At 33.7% G+C, this 21411-nt stretch overlaps 1 long non-coding RNA gene across 2 annotated transcripts in view; it reads right to left on the bottom strand.

Moving 5' to 3' along the window:
* Positions 1-6567: 6567 nt before the first annotated feature.
* Positions 6568-21411, bottom strand: part of LOC134758247 (uncharacterized) — a 33726-nt gene continuing 18882 nt past the window's right edge. Inside the window, exons 1-2 of one of the 2 annotated variants that reach the window (XR_010133227.1) lie at positions 12840-12944; positions 6568-7105 (exon numbers count right to left, since the gene is read on the bottom strand). This is a non-coding gene — a long non-coding RNA (uncharacterized lncRNA). Of the gene's footprint in view, positions 7106-12839; positions 12945-21411 lie in introns of those variants that run through there. The other variant, XR_010133228.1, reaches the window with a different exon arrangement.

Here is a 21411-nt window from a genome sequence, read left to right on the forward strand (position 1 = left end):
ATCTTGACAACATGTAAATAAACAATTGCAGCCTAGCCTGCTATGTGCTTAGAGACTAGGTGAAGTGATGTCCATTTACCCCATCCCTCCTAGGCAAGACCATCATTAACCAGCAGCCCCACCAGCTCAGAAGATACATGAACAAACACAGTTGAGATTAGATGAACCAGATCAAGAGCAGGATGAACAACTAGCTGGGCCTGAGCCAAATTGTCAACCTGGAGAACTATAAGCTAAATAATAGTTGACTTTTTAAGTCCTTAAATTTTGGAATGATTTCTTATGTAACCAATGCTATCAAATATATTACCTGTCTTCAGTAACTGCACACAATTTTTATTAGGCAAGTATTTTATCTTGTTCTTTTTATAGTTCTAGCACCAAGAACAGTGCCTGATACACCATAGTGTTTTGAAAATATTGGGTGAATAAATAGTGAAGAAAAGAATAAGGGAATATTATTCTAGCTTCTTAAGATTCTTATCTGTCACAATGGGATCAATATTTATTTGCTTCATATGCCTGTTTTTTTTTAAATTTGAGATGGAGTCTTGCTCTGGAGTGCAGTGGTGGGATCTTGGCTCACTGCAACACCACCCCCCCCCAACCCGCCGGGTTCAAGCGATTCTCCTGCTTCAGCCTCCTAAGTAGCTGGGACTACGCATGTGACACCAGGCCTGGCTAATTTTTGTATTTCTGGTAGAGACAGGGTTTCACCATGTTGGCCAGGCTGGTCTCAAACTCCTAACCTCAGGTAATACTTTCACCTCACCCCACAAAGTGCTGAGATTACAGGCCTGAGACACCATGCCCCGCCTTCATAGGTCTTATTGCCCTTAAATTCTTTTTTCTCAATTACATTCAGAAATCTTACCAGAGAAAATTATGTCACTTTTCACAAGTGGGATAGCCTCTCTGTTTGCTCAGATCCCTCCTCTGTGGAGGATGGAGTGGGAGTGGAAAATGTGTTACAGATGTAAGGTTCTCTCTTACATTGAATAAAAATAAGAATACCTTTATCCAAGTACTGTATTAAGGATTACATGGAGTATGGGTGGATGCATAGTTTGTTTAGTGTAATGTATTATTAAATGTGTGTACAATCACTGTACAAATATGAAGTATCTTAATCATTGATATTCTGTGAGAGATATTTGCATTGTTGAAATTTTCCTGCATCTGTGAAAAGGTATAATGCCAATATTAACCTTCTGATTTTCTTTTCAGCTGAGTTTAGTTTCACATGCTATGGACTCTATCGCAGATTACATGGAATAGTGGCAAGGGGACGCTAGGAAAATGTTTTCTGTCTCTCTGACCCGGAGTTATTCATGTTTCTTTGCAATGATCTGTAACAACACTATGTTATTGGTTTTATGAGTATGATTTTTTATAAAATGGCTGCTCTTATATTAGAATATGGCTAGTTTTCTATTTTATTTTAATTTAAGGTATGTAGGGTTCATTTTATTATAACCTTGCATATTCTGTTAACACTTCATGCTTTTTATAAAGAGATACTCATAAAAGAGAGGCTTGAATCAATTCAAATTTGAAGGATAAGAAACAACTCATTACAACGAAAGATTACAGGCAATAGTCACTGAAAGAATCCTCAACTCTTCCCATAAACTGAGATTTGTTATAATTGAGGCCAAGTGGAATAAGAATTTAGGGAGGGCACCTTTAAATACCCCATAGGTTACAAAAATGTAGATTACCTTTCCAGCAGAGGCTCTTCTTAGTGTGCCTCAAGATACTGCCTTCCTATGCAGTGACCAAAGACATGTACAAGAATGCCCATAATATTATTAACAATAGTCAAATAATTTGAAACCATAGAATTATTCATTAACATTAGAATAGAGAGGCAGCTGCATATTTAATAAATAAAATATTATATAACAATAAAATTATATAAACTATAACCACATACAACAAAGTAGATGTATCCCACAAATTAATCTTGGGAAGAAAAAGGCAGCAGTGTAACAATGCATAATATATGGTCTCATTTCTATAAAATTAAGCAAGAAAAGCAAAAATAACTTTGATGTTAAATATCAGGATAACCGTTGCCTTTGGGGAAGAAACAATGGAGAGTGATTAGAAGGCAAAACAAGGGGGATCTACAGCAATGTGGGCAACTTTCCATTTCTCATTACATTTTAAATTCAATGATTTTTAATTTCTGCAAATTACATATGTATTTTTTGTTAAATTTTCTAGTCATTTTTCATAGTTTTGATGTTTACTGTTTTTAAAAATATGTATTTTATCCCTTTTATTTTTAATTGTTAAAAATTTTTTGAACTCCTGTTGTGATTAAACAGACAAAAATAATTGCCATCATAGAGCTCACATGCTAGTCAACAAATAAAAACAAAATCAAAATAAGGAATTGTTTAGTGACAAACACAATAGAATAGAGCTAGAGGGATTATGTGCCTCTTGGGAGGGTGTTTGTACAATTAATAAGACGATTCCAAAAGACTTTACTGACATGTCTGGGCAAAGACCAGAAGTGATCAAGGGAATGAACTTACAGATATCTGGACAAGAGAGGCCAGGCAGATGGAACATCAACTGCAAAGCTGAGAACCAACGTGGAATGTGAGCATTTGAGGACCAGAAAGCAAGCCACTGTGGCTAAATGAGAATGACAAGGGGGATAATGTTAGATGGTGAAGTCAGAGTTATAATGGATGGCCAGTACAGGCAAGGCATTGAAGACTCTGGGTTTTTCTTTGGATGATGTGGAAAACCACTTGAGAGTTTTAAAGGCTGATATGATCTATCCATCATTGAAAAACATCACTCTTGCTCCCCTGCTGAGAATTGATTCAAGGATGAAAAAGGCAAGGACAGAAGCACGAAGTCCTGAGGACTATTACAATAATCCATAAGAGAGGGGATGCTGACTTAGACCAGGAAGATGGAAGGTGGATAGATACAAATAGTCAAATTCTGGGTTTATTTTGAAGGCCAAGCTGGAAATATTTGCCAAAAAATTGGATTTGGGGTGTGAAAGTAAAAGAAGAGTCAGGGATAAACCCATACATTAATACCTGATCAACTGGATTTGCTGTCATTAATGAAATAAGAGCCATATCAAAAAGAGAAAGTGGCTGGGCGCGGTGGCTCATGCCTGTAATCTCAGTCCTTTGGGAGGCCGATGTGGGCATGTCACCTGAGGTCAGCAGTTCAAGACCAGCCTGACCACCATGGAGAAACCCCCTGTCTACTAAAAATACAAAAAATTAGCTGGGTGCGGTGGCTCATGCCTGTAATCACAGTTACTCGGGAGGCTGGGGTAGGAGAATTCCTTGAACTCAGGAGGTGGAGGTTGTGGTGAACCGAGATGGCGCCATTGCACTCCAGCCTGGGCAACAAGAGTGAAATTCTGTCTCAAAAAAAAAAAAAAAAAAAAGGAGAGACAGAGAGAGAAAGTTCAAGGGGAGATATGAGATACATAGGGGTTTCAAGATGCCACTGATACACTCAAATCAAAGGACTGGCAGATGTGAAGCAGCTCACATAAGAGACTGAGTAATAGAATCAGTGAGCACAGGGAAAATTAGGCAGATAAAGTGTTTCAAGAAAGAATAATTGATAATCCCGATTATATGTTCCAAGTAGATCCATCATCGTTAATATTCTGTGCCAGGTATTGCTTACAAATGTTAAGATTAAATAGTCACCAACTTGTATGAGAATCCAGGACAACAATGTCTTCAAGGGAGAATCATATTTCCATAAGAGCAAGATAGTAAAAGGAATTTTCTGAGAAAGCATTGGGATATAGAACATTTGACAGTAACAGACCACACATTCTAAAAAAAAAGGGCGGGGGATAAGGCCCAGAAGAAAGATAAGATTTAGTAATCCATATGAGAGTCACGGGCTTTTCTTGATGACTGACCCAGCAGGGATAAAGGGACTGCTGAAATGAAGCCTTCAGCTTCCTCTTCACTCTTGCCAATACTGGTGCAAAAGCTGGAGGTTGGGGGTGGGAGACGTATCAAAAGTGTATGGCTTTCTATTGCCTCATCTCCGCTGCTTATGCTCATGTAGATTTGTTTCTCATATTTGCATTGTTTCCTTTACCTCGGGATCTCTAATACTTTTGTTGCTTTTCCTTTTGTTCATCCTCTTCAACCCTGCTCAAATGTCTCTTCCTCTGGGAAAACTCCTCTCAATCCATCAGACTTACTCAATCAGAGCTGTTATTTTCTCTGCTTCTATATCATAAATCATAATAGTCAATTTCTCTTTCCCATGAGAACGTTATCTACTGGATATACTTTAAAAATTGTATGCTTCATCTTTACATTACTAATACTGGGTACATAATAGTTCACTTTTTGAATGAAAGACAAATAATTTGTAGTAGTCTAAATTTAAAAGAACATACTTGAATTTTTAATGAGACCATTGCAAATACATAAGAGTGAATCTCTCTGTTTATGTATCTTTGTTATTAACCAGCACAAACATTGGGACATAAAGGCTTTCTAAGTAAGAATCAAGTATTTAAAAATATGTTTAAAAAAGTTTAAAATATCACAATGAAATGAGTGTTGCACATGGTATTCGTTTACATATAGATTTGAGGCTAAGATTAGCTAATAATGGCTCATCTTAAAGCTTTAGGCAAGGTTAGCAGGGAATTCAGAAAAGATAGAAAAAATCTATTCTTATGTGTTTTCTATCATCAGTGGCAAGAAAGAGAGACAGGAGTTGGGAGAAGGAGAGAATCACCTTCAAACTGAAAAATTAAATCATTAAATAAAGGAAATTTGAGCCCAAGATAAATACAGACACTTAAAAAACCATTGACTCTAATAAAATAAGGCCAAAACATTGCCGGGCGCAGTGGCTTATGTCTGTAATCCAGGACTTTGGGAGGCTGAGGTGGGTGGATCACGAGGTCAGGAGTTCAAGACCAATCTGGCCAACATGGGGAAACCCCATCTCTACTAAAACTCTAAAAATTAGCTGGATGTAGTGGTGTGTGCCTATAGCCCCAGCTACTAGGGAGGCTAAGGCAGGAGAATTGCTTGAACCCAGGAGGTGGAGGTTTCAGTGAGCCAAGATTATGTGCTACTGCCCTCCAGCCTGGGCAACAGAGTGAGACTCTGTCTCAAAATAATAATAATAATAATAATAATAAGATAAAATAAAACAATGCCAAAACACTTAGTCTAGACATTTGGTGTTCAAGGATACTAACAGATCCTCATTAACACAATGATTTACATATATATAGTGATTTACTATTATCCATATCCTGTATTTTTTTTTCAAATACTATGCCATAGCCCAGACCTTTTTCCATATAACTGTTAAATAATTGTCTGAGAAATGTATTCTTATTTCCATTCTACAGATGAAAACAGCAACTGTACCTGACTTACCTAAAGACATGGATGAGTTAAGAAGCAGACCCAGGACTTAAAGACAGATCTTTTGAATTCAGAGCTCTTTCTCCAGGAAAAGAGAACCTACAAGTATATTTTAAGAAACACTTTTGAGAAATAATAGCTCTTTGAGAAATAATAAAAAATGGGAGGGAGGCAAGTATACTTGAGTCAGTTTGTGTACTAATGTTCAAAAAGATAAACTGGTATGTGATGAAATTAAGCAACTGAAACTGGGAAGTTTGATGTCGAATCCTTCTAAAATTCAAAAAGCATGGGTAAATACTTGCTTGGAGGGCATTAGAAAAGAATGTTCAAGCAAAATTACCTAATGCTGGTGTAATATAAGTATAATATAACATAAACTCAATATTGTCTTTCATTTTTGTAATTTTATATACATATTTTTTTTTTCTGCATGGGGCAGGGATATCACAGATCACATGACTGTTGGAGGACATTTAATCATTTTACTCAAAATTTTGTGGATAATACGAAACAGGTTAAACATTCATTCCTAAGGTGTACTGAGCAATGAAACAAAGGCAATCTGTAGAAAGCACTCATAGAAAATGCCTGAAGTATCAATTTCTGCACCTATTTCTTAAGTCTGGAGCACATCAGAGCATAACTTACCTCCTTAATAAGATTCTGACATTTTTCTGAAGAGCAGAAACTGATTTTCATATGAATTTAATAGTTAGGATTGATTGATCTTTTACAATTAACAGTATTGGGGCAAACTCAAGTGACTGGGATAATCAACCTAAATTATATTAAAACTGAGTTGGACATAGCTGCATTTCTAGGCACACTATTATTCTTCCCCCATGTTATAATTAAATAATTAAAATTATTCCCTTTTTCATCAAAATGATAAATGACAAAAATAAGGGGAAAGAAAGGAAAAACAGCAGAAATCAACCTTCCATTTTTCAGCATGAAATATTCTTGACACAGGCACAGCTGCTGCTTCTGGCAAAGCCTATTACAAACGCAAGTAAACTCATTTTTCCCTACAAATAATATTTTCATTAATTTCACAGTGTTTCAGAAATAAATCACATTGCAGTAGATCCTTTGGAGCTTCAAAGAAATAAAACTGGCTTTCTTAAACATCAAGTTAAATTATTGACCACAGCAAAGGTATGTTGATCATTAGTTTTATTTCATTATAAATTATTGCTTTTCCTTATTTCCTCATAAAAGTGATGTTATTATTACACTTGTCATAATCACTTATAATTATTATCTCATTTCTTACATTATAGTTTTTATCAGAGTAAGAAAATTGGGTGATGCAGCAAAATTGACCATTTTATATTCAATAATGTTGCCACATCTGCTCATGTAATATCTCTCTATAAAATTCAAAGTATTAATACGTCAGAGGAAAGAAAAAGGGTTCTGAAGGCAGAGAGGTGTTTTAATCAGCATTCTCCAGAGAAACAGAATCAACAGGATGGATGGATGGATACATACATGCATACATACATATTTACCATGACAAACTGGCTCACATAATTATGAATGCAGTGAAGTCTCATGACCGGCTGTCTCCAAACTGACAGCACAGGAAAGCTGCACAGGTATAGCTACAGTGCAGACCAGAAGGCCTGAGAACCAGGATCCTTATCATACGTCCCCATCCAGGTCTGAAGGTCCTAAAGCAACAGCACCAACATCTGAAAACAAGACAAAATGGACATCCCAGTTCAAGTAGGAAGCAATTTTGCACTATTCAGGCCCTCAAATGATTGCATTATGCCTGCCACCACTGGTGAGGGTAATCTTCTTTATTCAATCTATCAATTCAAATATTTTTCTCTTCCAAAAACACCCTCACAAACACACCTGGAATAATGTTTTACCAACTATCCAAGCATACTAAGCTCGGTCATGTTGACATACAAACTTCACCATCTCAAGGTCAAGTTCCAATTCCTATTCCACTATTTGTGTGACTTTTGGCAATTTACATAATCTGTATTAATCCTCCTACATTTTAACAGGAAGAAAAGAGAAGGAAGGACAGGACAAAAAATACAAATATCGATAGATTTGTGTTATATCTTTTGGATATTGAAATAGTTCACATCTATTTGTTTAGTTTTTATTTTTGCTTTTTACTGTGAAGTAGTATATAAAATCATTTTTTGAGAAAGAAATAAGATTTATTGGAGGTTTGATGACACTTTAGGAGGATTTAACACTTGCGAAAAGTGAAAAATAAAAACATTCAGGCAAATATACTTGTTCAGTGGGATCGACGGTATAGTTAAGACTGTTAAGAATCTAAAGTTGTAAATATGCTCAATTAAGTATATAGATGTTAAGTAATAATATATGTTAAATATTCTTATAGTATTTATATTATATCATAAATGCTCAGCCAGCCAATTGTGGGCAAGACAATGTAGATAGTTGGATTATCCAGGATTAGCGTTTTGTTATGTAATGTAGTGAAAGGAAAAAAGGGCAAGTGAATTTGAAATTTTGGCAAGAGAGTGAGTGACAGCATCATGGTGAGGGTATCAGAAGAACTGTGGGGACAGTAAAATAAATCGATAAAATACTGATCCACATAAATTTCATGTGATTTGGAATGGGCATAAGTTCAGCAAGAAATTCAGAAAAGAAGTAGAAATGTAAGGTCACAGGGCAAAAATAATTCAGGATTTTTTTTGTGGTGGGGAAATATAACAATGAGGCTCATGAATTCAGTTATAGGCTAAAGAGAAATTGCATCATAAATGGTAGATAGCAATTGGTCACAAGTCATGCAAGTGTTCAAATATGGGTGAACTCTAGCAATAAGCATCACTTTTAAGGAGCATTACTATAAGTTTTGAAAAAACAGACTTGAGTACTTTGTGTCCTGATTGAGTATAGGTTTCGAAGTCAAAAAAACCTAATTTGATGTATATCTCTGACACTTTCTTGCTTAGAAAACTTCAGGAAATTGCATGTTTTCTCTCAACCTCATTGTTCTTATCTCCAAAGTGAAGGTAGAGATGGGGGAAGATATAGAAAGATTAGGTTATATCCCCTAGGTCATATATCACATAAGTGGGTAAAGACTATGAACCTAGATTTTCTAAATTCAGATTCATTGTCCTTTCCTTTATATCACAATAACCTATGGTTAAATATCTAGAAAAAGCAATAAAGAATTCACAATTCATTTACTGGGTTTGGGGAATTCAGACAAGATTTATGTTAGTGCTTATCTCTACCAGCTGTCTTTAAATCGCAAGGCTAAACACAGGCAACAGTTTGCTTGGATTTTCCATTTTGGTTACTTAAAACATATTGCAAGAAGATTCTGCACCTAGGTTTAAAGCACAGTTTAGCTGGTGGCAAAGACTAACTGTTCTCTGCAAAAAATCTAAACAAGCACTAGACATTTCTTCAGTTTTCAATCAACTGTGCTACATGTTTAAAATATAGTTAAAGCAACGGCAAAACTAGAAAGATGGCAGAATGCAAAGGAGCATATAGGCAGGGCCACTTTGCCGCCAGAAAAAGAAGCAGATGGAGAATCATATAAGTAGGAAAAATTAGAGTCAGGCAGGGAAGGCAGCAGAGCCGACATGGTGAGAGCAACACCAGTGAGGAACACAGGCAGATTGCTAAGCTTCACTGCTGCTGCAGCAGCAAGGCATTAGACGCAAGTCGTGTGGGAAGAATTACTATCTGGAAATTTTAAACCACATAGATAGAGAAAGACTAAGAACATACTAATAAAAGAGTCACTGCACAACACCTGTTTTACATCTTCGGAACTGAAGTTTTTCCCTCCCTGGTACTCAATGAATAAAGCTCAAATGCCTCACTCTAGCTCCTTGTTAAGTATCTAAAATAAATTTAGATGTTAGTAAAATAACATAACCCCGAAGATCTGCACAGTCCCTGTTTATCCCAATATCCCTTATACATACCTTCCGAATTGTTGTAGGAATTTTTTCACTATGCTCTGAGCAAAATATACACATCAACCATTTAAATTTTTCTTAAGATTAGTTAACAAAAGTCAAAGACAAAAATATCAATAGATATTTGCAGGTATATTAACTGAATTGTCATGTAAATAACTGCTTCTGTTGGTGAGATTAAAGCTTAGAAGATTATATTTAATCTTCTAAAAGATTTAATCTTGTATTAATACAAGATTTAGTATAGTACTCTCAAGCTTTAAGTTCAACAACTGGAAAAATATCCAGTAAAATGAAAGTAACTCAAATCACACTGATTTGAAGGACTAAAGACAACATCGTTATCATCATCTTCAACATCATCTAAAGCAAATTCCAAATGCAAGTACAGATTCTGTCTCTACCTTACACACTGTAGAGCACATTGTTATATCTTTAATTTCCTTGTCAAAAATATAGATAGAAATTGATTCTCTCTTTACACAGAATATGACACCAAAAAAAAAGCCTTCTAAGATTTTCCAACTAAATTGGGTAATATGTGGAATGATTTCTTCTCTGATTCCATTGAATATAGAACTGAAGTTTCTACTTATCTAGTGAACACAAAAAACCAGAGCAAAGTATTCCCTTGTGGCTTGCTATATTGTTCTACAGAGTCTATTCCACTATTGTGACATAAATGTTCATTTCTAGTAATATTGATTTTTCTAGCCTGTTTTGCTAATTACAGAGGGAATTAACTATGACAAAGCACAATTTTGCATTTGTCAACTGATAAGCAACCAAATTTGAACTTTGTTCAGGCCAAGAGAGAAAAATGAATATTATATATTGATTTTGGTTTTTTGCTAAACACTATGATACTTCCTTCTCTAAAGCCCAAATCACTATAAAACGTCAATTTAATACTCTTTAAATCTTGCTATTTTGATTGTTTACAACTAACAACAATTATTTTGCCTGATTTACACAGAAAGTGAGAAAATCAAATTTAAAGTCTGAATTTTTTGTTATATGCATGTGTAGACATATATACACTTAAAACCATCTCTATGTCCTTTTTCCAACTTGTCTCAATGGAAGAGTCAGCCTTGTTCTAACAATTTTTAAACCTAATTTAATATTTTTTGATATAATTTATCCTCTCTCATGTATCTTAAAATTTCTCTTTTCTTCATATATATTTCAGTTTATAAATATGACCAAAGCATCCTTATCTCAAATCGATATCCACCTTCTGAACTCACCTTGGCATATAGTAAAATAAACAATAACCTCCAGTTGAGAAAAGAGTATGTTACTAGAATAGTAATTGACAACCAAGAAATAATCCCTAGTAAAATTTTTGCCTTTATATTTAAAATATAAAGAATCTTTAACAATAATTGAAATCAAAAGCTAGGAAAAATTACTATTTAGAAAAATACATATTTTTATGTATGTATGAGTTTAACCATTTTTATGTATGTATGAGTTTTACATATGAGTTTAACCTCATAAAAAATACCAGGTGGATTCAGTTACACGGTTAGAGAAAAATGCGTATGTGAGTATACAGCTATAGTCTCTGGGGAATCTTAAAAATAATAACAAAAATGATCCTATGTAAAAATAAGTTATATATTTTATAGTACAAATTTTACTTAAAAAAATAGTATATTGAAAGTTAAAGTAAGAAGTAAAAACCAAACAAATAAAAAGATGAAGGTAGTACATTTTCTATGACTGATGGCTCATTTGTTAACTGACAGGATGTGTTTGCATTTATTTACAAATTAGTGATAAGATATTTTCAATGTATTGCTGAGCTTTTGATGATTAATCTTGAAATTAGTAAAGGTTTGCCACAAGGTGAATTGTCTAACTTATCATGACTTTACTCTGTATGCTACATATCATTAATATTTAATAAAAGAAATAATTCAAGAAAATAGAGTCACCTTGGAAAATCTCCATATCCAAAGTAGCTTATTATTTTATACATTTCTAATAGTGATATAAAACTGTACTATATTAACTCGTGCTTATATAGGGTGAGGCTGATGAGAGAACTGTTATGTAGACTATGCAAATAAAGCTTTACACAAATATTAGACATAAAAGATATTTCATATATATGTGGTTTGCAAAAATTTGGATTAATTATATAGTTAAATTTTTGGTTTTATGTAAACTTTTAAAAAATTTGTAGGACACTGAAAGACTATCATGTATCATTTTAGTTAGGATTTGTTTTTTACTGAATGAAATTTTTGAATTTTTCTGAGCCCTATTAAATAATCCATGATTCATTACTCAATAAATAACATAAATTCTAATATTATCTTCCTGAAACATCTGGGAATGTGGTCCTTTAGATGACAATTGTGCATAAATAAAAGTAATATTTTGAGAGTTGGTATTTGTACTGGTAATAATCTGTTTTACACATCAGAATAGCAACAAGAAAATACCTACTATATAATTCATAGACCTATGTCTGTCCTCCCCCTTGACATGCTTTCTTTGAGAGAAAAGACTGTAAAAAAATGTGCTGCAGATTGAGTATTCCTGCTCCAAAATCTTAAACTTTTTGAGTGTTGACATGATGTCACAAGTGGAAAATTCTACACATGATGTCTTTGCTTTCTGATGGCTCAGAGTACAAAAACTTTGTCTCATGCACAAAATTATTAAAAATCTGTAATAAAGTTACCTCAGGCTATTTGTATAAGATGAATATAAAGCATAAATGAATTTTGTGTTAGAATCGCACCCCTTCCCCAAGATATTTCATCACATATATGCAAATATTCCACCCCCCACCCCCCAAAAAATCTGAAATCTGAAACACTTTTGGTCCTAAACATTTTGGATAAGGGATACTCACTTAACTCATCTTTCATAGATAAGTTACCAATTCATAAGCATAAGATTATAAGCCAAGAACTATGGCAAGAAAATTGACAAAAATCCATAACTTTGTGGTGTTTAAATTCTGTGAAACAGGCCCGGATATGAGACAGGTAAAATATGCAGTACATTAAGTTAGATGAGAATCGGGATGAGTATTCTGGAAAAGTCTGTGAGATTTTTTGGATACATATATGTCTATGTTTATAAATTATTGTGAAGGACAGAGATGAAGACATTTAATGTGAAACTAAGAAGCACGTTTAATTTGATGTGACCCAAATATCAACAAGGTGATTTAAAGTTTCTATTGTTATTTTCTGTTATCTCTGTTTCCCACCAGGCAGTTTACTTAGCAGTTGCTTTTTTTTTTACTATATTTTCAGTGTTTCTTATCCATCTTGTCCCTTACTTTAATAATAGCTGATATAGTTAGAATTCATTTATATTATTTATTGATTTATATTAATTATTGATTATGCATTTCACTATTATCTACTGGTAACTACAGTCTGTCAAGTGCTATTTTAGGTCTTAGATAAGTAATAGTAAATGAAATAGAAAACACTCTTGCTATTTTGGAACTCACAATTTAGGTGAAACTGTATGAAGACAAGTCAAGTCATCTTCCAATAACCCTTAAAAACTTACAGGAACTGCCGCTATTTAATGATGATAGAGTGGGTTCTCAGCTCTGAAAGAATATTTATTAAAATGTGTTATCACTCTTAGTTTTTTATTTTAGCTAAAAATATTCACAAGATTTTAATCATTATAATTTGAAAAGAAATACTGACTATATTTCACAAGTTATAAGTAAGGTATCCTAATTTTTAAACATAACTCTAATTATTTTAGGTTACGTTTTTGTATTTGAAATTGTTTCTCATAGCCCCAAGATTTTCTAAGCACCTATTTTATATGACTTGCCACATGCTAGGTCATTATTGTGCTGCGCTTTGGGTAGGAATTATCATTAGTAGCATAGGCTCTATAGACGAGTTCCAGAGTATGACTGAGTAAGAATCCAGGCTCTGCAGTTTACCAGTTGTGTGAACATAGGCAACTTCTTTAAGTTCTATTGACTACACTTTTCCCATCTATAAAATACAGATACAATTAGTTAAATTAAAATAAAAGAAGAAGTTTTGGAGAATTAAGTGACATAATACAGGTGATGCAATTACAATTAGCTTGGTACTTGTCAAATCTTAAATGATTATTGGCAGTTCTTATCACTAGAAGATATAAAATTATTAAACTGTTTTTAATGGGTTTATAATATAATTGAGAAAATAATATGAATGACATGAAGCAATCAGCAAATGATAATTGCCAGAATATATTAAAGAGAAAAATTATGTGGTTAATATAGTACTGGATTGACAGAACTGTGCACTGGATTGACAGAACTGTGATTAACACTTGCACTTTTTTAGGTGTGGTTATTTTAGGTAAGGCTTAAGCATACACATTAATTTGCTAGGGCTGCCATAATAAACTATCACAGACTGGGTGGCTTGAACAACAGAAATTTATTTTCTCGTACTTCTGGAGGCTAGGAAGTCCAAGATCGAGGTATTGGCAGGTTGGTTTCTTGAAGCCTCTCTCCATAGTTGGAAATGGCCACCTTATTGATGTGTTCACAGATGGAAAAAGGAAAACTCATTTTCCTCTACTCTGAGTATTTCTCACACCAAATGTGTGGGTTTTCTACACATAGCAATTATCCAACTCTTTGTAGACACCAATTGAGTGTCTTACAATTTAATTCAATTTTGAAACTAAATACTTGGAGTTAGTGCAGACCCCCAGGTTACAGGCTTAGCCTGAAAAGACTGCCCCCCCTTCAGACACCAGTCATTAAATAGTAAGTCTCCACGTTATCTGCACTTCTGTCTGACATGGATACAAATTAGGGGTTTCACAACTCCCTTCTTGTTTGGTAATTTGCCTTAAGAGCTCACAGAATTCAAGGAAATGCTTTATTTACCCTAAACATATTATTTTATTTATTTATATTTTATTTTATTTTATTTATTTATTTATTTATTTATTTTGAGATGGAGTGTTGCTCTGTCCCCCAGGCTGGAGTGCAGTGGCACGATTTCGGCTCCCTCTAACCTCCTCCTTCCGAGTTCAAGAGATCCTGCCCCAGCCTTCCGAGTAGCTTGGACTACAGGCGTCTGTCACCACACCTGGATAATTTTTGAGTTTTTCGCAGAGACAGGATTTTACCTTGTTGGCCAGGCTGGTCTTGAACTCCTGACCTCAAGTGATCTGCCCACCTCGGCCTCCCAAAGTGTTGTGATTACAGGCATGAGCCACTGCGCCCAGCCCCGAATCAGGTTACTACAAAAGATATAATTGAACAGCCAGTTGCTGTGGATGCGTTAACCAATACAGAAGCCCTGGAAATGCTATTTAAAGTTTTTTATAATCCTTTATGTAGGAACAATTAATACAATTTTCTTTATCGATTATTGGACTCTGTTTCCAATCCCTCTCCCTTCCCTGGAGGTGAAGGAGTAGGACCAAAATTTCCAGTTATATGATTGATTGCTCTGGCAACCAGCCCCCATCCAGAAGGTATCTTGGTGCCCCAGCCAGTGTTCAACTCATTAACATACAAAAAGACACTTATGACCTCAGAGATTCCAAGGGTGTTAGAAGTTCTCGTGTCAGAGACTGGAGACTAACACAAGATGCTCCTATCACCATTATTATTTAGGAAGTTACAAGTATTTTAGAACCTCTGTGCCAGAAACTTGGTGAAGGAACCAAACATATACTTCTTATTATGTCACGTATGGTCATCCCTAAGTCTGTGCCATTGTGTTTTAATCTCCTCTTCCTAGAAATACACCAGCCATATTGGATTAGGACTCACACATAGGACTTCATTTACCTAATTGCCTCATTAAAGACTCTGTCTTTAAATTTCTGTCATTCTGAGGCACTGGAGATTAGAATTTACACATATGAAATTGGCAGGAGGACAGTTTGGTGTTTCAATTTTATCATCTCTAAAATGCAGATGATATTATACAAGCTGCAAATGTAATTGCAAAGATTTATTTTAAAAAGGTATGTAATGCTTTTAACACACTGAGTATGGTTTAGTGCTCAAATGTAGCTGTGTCTGTCAGTATCACAAAAGGGAACAGAAGACACATTCAAATGTAAGTCAAGAAGGGTTTATTTACAAAGGGATAACTGCAAATAAGTGAGTGAAAGGGAATCCAGATTTCTAAGGGAAATCACAGGGAATGGTGTGTCTAATAGCTCCAATACTGTTAGTATTCCAAGCCATTAAGGCATGAAAAAAGTGGAGATTACTAAAACCTAGACGTGGTCAATGTCTTGCAAAGGAAGCTAACAACAGGAAAGGTAACTTTTGATGTCATAAAACAGCCAGTTCAAAGCAACTTTGAGAGACGAAGTAGGGGAATAATTATCTTCATGTCAAGTTTTGTATTCCTTCAGATTTCTTTACAGGTTCTGTATTAGTAAAACATAAATGTAACCCAGACACTTATGATCTGGTTTATACATGTCGGTCTCCTAGGGGAAGACAGTAGAATGGAGAAGAATAAAGAGTATTTCTGGAGTGTCAGTTGGACATTAGGTAGTAAAAAATGTTAGGTGAAAGTTTGAGAGAAAAACATCTTTAGTATGATTTTTTTTTTAAGGAAAACAGAATTGTTGCAGGTAACAGGATGATTTACCCTTAGTTACTCAGTTCTTAAAAGAAGGATGATAAGTTTAATCCTGGAAATTATGAATACAAAAATAGTAAATAAGAGGGCGCCAATGTTAATTATATGAAGATTGGTCCTATAGAATAAGCCTAAATTTAAAAAATGAAATAAAAATCTGTGGAAATCATACTCCATAATGATGGAAAGACTAGGACAATTTTTTAGAATAGTAAAAGGCCTCAAATTCAAAATTGCATGGTGTTAAAATTTACCAGGAAAACCTACTAATACAGACAAATATCATTTCTAAAATGGCAAATGCACACAAATAGCCTTCAAAGTTAATAACCATTTTAAATGTGGAAAAGAGCACAACACATTCAAACTTACCTTATTATAATTCTTCGGATCTTATTATTTATTGTTATCAGATTATTAGACAGTAGACTATAAATCAGAATATTACTATCACTTGGGAATAAAAAACATACATATGTGTTTTTGATTTTGTAATGATTGTGTGTAATCATTTTGTAATACATATGTTTGTGTCTTATTTCCAAATGACAGTGACATTCTGATTTATATTCTACTGCCTACTAATCTGTCAATGGGAGCTAGTAAAGCTATATATGCATAAATGCTTAAAAGTAAGCTATACATGTATTTACCAATTATTTTGTTATTATAGTTGTGTGTGAACTTATAACTAAACACTAACATTAGAAATAGCTCAGTTATCTTAGAAAACTCGAAACATCTAAGAAAACTTAATATATTAGTTCACATATCAAAATGCTGATTTTTATGATCTATTTTCTTGACTACCTACACCAGTCAAAATACAATTCTTTAATTAAGGCAAATATGCAAGTTCACCTCTGAATTTGTATTCCCCACTGACATGGTTTTACAGTTGTAGGGATATAAAAATTAAAGATGGTAGGGTTGATAAGGGATCTTAGATAATGAAGAAAAGAAGAGTTGCCTATGTACTTATATATCCTTTATTAATCTGTCATTTCCAACAGTAATGTAAGAATCTAATTTTTTTTGCTTCCCAAAATCACTCTTCTCTGGATATAACTAGAGAATTTTCTGTATTACTGTCTAAACTCTTACTGCTAAGGAAGTCATTAAATACATCTTAGAGCTATTATCTCCACAACCACTACAAATCAACACACTGATACATACTGATTCAGAAATTAAATTGGTAAAGTTATCTGCCTAAAATAATATGTGACTGCAGTTAACACAGAAAGAAAATGGAGAAGAAGACTAGAAAGAGCTTTAGCCAGTAGTAGAGTTTTGAAAAAGTTTCAGCCAGTCCAACAGAGAACTCCAGCGTAGATTGCCTATGAGGAAGTCATTTATTGGACAGAAATTCTGTGAAAATGGGCCAGCCCCAGGTGGAGGATATGGGCTACCTTCTTTCTTGCAGTAAGTTCTCTAGAAGGGAGCTCTGAGATGTGCCCCTTCCAAAGACTGCCACAAAAGCACAGTGATGGCTAAATATAGTATCTAAATTGTTTTTATTTACGTACTACATATCAAGCAAACATATCACAATGAAAACACGTATCTTTTTCTGAGAAACAACAATGAACACTGAGCTTTGTACCCACACACAATTTATGCATGCATCTTCTATCATTTTCCAAATCTTCTGTTAATCCCACCAAACGCTGGTATATCAGCTTCCTGAAATTTACAGAGGTGTAATCAATTATGGCACAACTCAGAGTAACTCCACTAGTTTTCTCATTAAATGGTCAGCAGTGGCAGTGTTTAACTGTTTCAGACTGCTCCTGTCCAAAACGTTTTATGCACTTATTTATTTTAAATCATTTTGCATCCAGATTTATGTTCTTGAATGGAGAGTATAGATTAAATTGATTTTTTAAAAAAGATGTTTTAAAAATAAGCTAATTCTCTTTCAGATCTAACAATAGGTTAAAAGTGAAGCTCTTCAAAACAGACACGAACAAGGACCATCCTAGTCTGGGTAAGATTTTGTAATACTGGGTAGTAAAGCTTATTTCATTTTCCTTAAATTGTGTATATTCTCTAAGTTCTAGGATGAATATAAAACCAGTGATAGGTAATGATATATATTTTCCAGTCAATTATGGTTACAAAATATACTTTTCTTGGACTATGTTTCCAAACTCCCAGCTTAAGAAAAACAATTATAAGTAGAATTCTCCAGCTACCTATAGACACTCTTGTCCCTGTTGCTCATTATGTTCCATTTATATAGGGAGTCTTGTCGTTCCTTAAAGTTTCTTTAAAATACCTAGCTATTTTCCAGCTTATGACTATGAAATTGCTCTTGTAGTCTCCTGGGATCTTTTTGAACAGGTGTCCCTTCCTTGCCATGTAGGGTGAACATTGCCTGTCATTTACTGAATGGACTCTTAATTAAAATTCTGTATAATTTAGAAAAATATCACCCACACTGTAATATTATACATTTTATATTTTTCATATATTCATTAAATAATTTAACAAGTTTTAAGCTAGCTATTACACAGAATAAAATGTGAAGATATTGAAAAGATTTACATGTTTGAAACATCTTTTCTTAATAAGAGTTTTACTTAAATAAAATCCACATATCAATAAAGTCATCATTTTAAAACATACAATTCACTGAGGGTTTTTTACTTTTGCTTTTTTAGTATACTTACGTAGTTGGGAGCCATCACCGCTATTTAATTTTAGGACGTTTTCATGTTCACAAAAACTAGCCCTGTACTCATTATCTGTCAATCTCCACTGTTTCCTTCTTCTAGTTCCTGGCTAGCACTAATCTACTTTCTGTTTCTATGAATTTGCCCATTCTGGACATTTCATATAAATTAAATTATATAATATGTTGCCTTTTGTGACTACCTTCTCTCATTAAGCATAATGTTTTCAAAGCAATATTAAAAGTTTTAATATTATTCACTAATGAGTAATATTTAACTTTATTAATGTTTGAAAACCACATTTGTTTATCCACTATTTAGTTATGGTCTTTTAGGTTGTTTCCAACATGGGGCAAGTATGTTGCTATAGAATATATGTATATTGTGTAAACATATGTTTTCATTTCTCTTGAGTATATATCTATGAATAGAATTGCTGAATCATATGGTCACTCCATATTCAACTTTTAAAGGAACAGCCAAACTGTTTCGCAAAGAATCTGTATCATTTTACAATGCCATGACCAATCATGGGGTTTTCATTTTCTCCATAAAACTTGCTATTTTCTGTTTTGTTTCAGTATGAGTCATCTTTTGGATATCACGTGGCATCGCTTTTTTGGTTTTGATTTGTAGCTCCCTAATGATTAAACATAATTGAACACATTTCTCATGCTCTTGTTAATTATTTTTGTATTTTTTTTGGATAAATAACTACTTAAATTCTTTGCCACTTTTTACTTTTCTTTCGTTTTCAGTTATTTCATTGTAATTGTTTTTTATATACTGTGGATGCAAGTCCCTTATCAGAACATATTGAATTTGCAAATATATTCTAATATGTGGGCTGTCTATTCACTTTCTTCATGATATTTTTTAAAGCATTTTTTAAGTCCAATTTATTTATTTATTTATTGTTTGTTTGTATATTGGGTGTCCCATGAAAATAAAAACAATGCCTAATTCAAAATCACAAAAACTTACTCCTAAGTTCTCTGCTGAGAGTTTTCTAACTTTAGGTCTTAAACTTAGATATGATCAATTTTAAATTACTTTTTCAATATAAAATGAGGGAGAGATATAGCTTCTAGAACACTTTTTTTCACCATATACAAAAATCAATTCAAAATGGATTAAAGACTTAAATCTAAGACCACAAACTATGAAAGTCCTACGAGAAAACATTGGGGATGTTCTCCAGGATAATGGAGTGGGCAAAGATTTCTTGAGTAACTCCCCAAAGCACAGGCAACCAAAGCAAAAATGGGCAAGTGGGACCACATCCTGTTAAAAGCTTCTGCACACCAAATGAAACAATTAACAAAATGAAAATACAACCCATAGAATGAGAGAAAATATTTGCAAACTGCCAATCTGTGAAAGGATTAATAACCAGAATATATAGCTCCAACTACTCAATAGGAAAAATCTAATTATGCAATTTAAAAATGGGCAAAATATTTTGATAGATATTTCTCAACAAAAGATATACAAATGGCAAACAGGTATATGAAAAGGTGCTCAACATCATTGATAATCATAGAAATGCAAATCAAAACTTCAATGATATATTATCTCACCCCAGTTAAGATGGCTTTTATCCAAAAGGCAGGCAATAAGAATGCTGGCGAGGATTAAGAAAAAAGGAAACACTTGGTGGGAATTTAAATTAATGCAGGCATTATGGAGAACAGTATGGACAGTCCTCAGAAAACTAAACATAGAATTACTATATTATCCAACATTTCCACTGCTACATATATAACCAGAAGAAAGGAAATTCATATATCAAAGAGTATCAGCACTCCTATGTTTATTGCAGTGCTATGCACAATAGCCAAGATTTGGAAGCAGCATAAGTGTTCATCAACAGACAAATCAATAAGGAAAATGTGGTACATATACCTAATGGAATACTATTCAGCCATGAAAAAATAGAGATCCTGTCTTTTGCAACAACATGAATGGAACTAGAGGACACTATGTTAAGTGAAATAAGCCAGATTCAGAAAGACAAATTTTGCACGTTCTCACTCATTTGCGGGAGCTAAAATTTAAAACAATTGAACTCACGGAGATAGAAAGTAGAATGATGGTTACCAGAGGCTGGGAAAGATAGTGGGGGGACAGGGAAAGTGGAGATGGTTAGTGGGTACAAAAACATAGGTAGAATAAATAAGATATAGTATTTGCTAGCACAATAGGGTAACTACAGTAAAAAAAAATTGTGTATTTAAAAATAATTAAAAGTATTTTTAATTAGAATGTTTCTATAACAAACAAATGATAAATGTTTGAGGTGATGGATACTCCATTTACCTTCATGTGATTATTACACATTGCATACCTAAATAAAAATGTCTGAGTATCCCATATGAATATATACTTACCATGTACCCATGAAAATTAAAATTTTAAAATAAATTAACCATACGTATAACTTTTTATTAACAAACTTTCAATTTTCTTCCATTGAACCATAGGTCTCTCCTATGCCAGTACCAAGCTCTATTAATTATGATGACTCTGAAGTATTGGTTTACCTGTTAAAATATTTGATTTTTCTCCTATGTTGGAAATAGACTCTAGAGGACTGAGGGCAGAAGCAGGATATCACTTTAAATATTAGGTTTTTAAAGAATAGATAACAAATGGTAGCAGCTTGGTTGAGTATGGTAGTGATACAGATGAAGATAATTGGACAAATTCTGGATATATTTTGAATTTATATCCAATAATATTTGATAATTGATTAAATGTAAAG

The sequence above is a fragment of the Gorilla gorilla genome, chromosome 3 (genome assembly GCF_029281585.2).
Source record: "Gorilla gorilla gorilla isolate KB3781 chromosome 3, NHGRI_mGorGor1-v2.1_pri, whole genome shotgun sequence".
Lineage (NCBI taxonomy): Eukaryota > Metazoa > Chordata > Mammalia > Primates > Hominidae > Gorilla > Gorilla gorilla.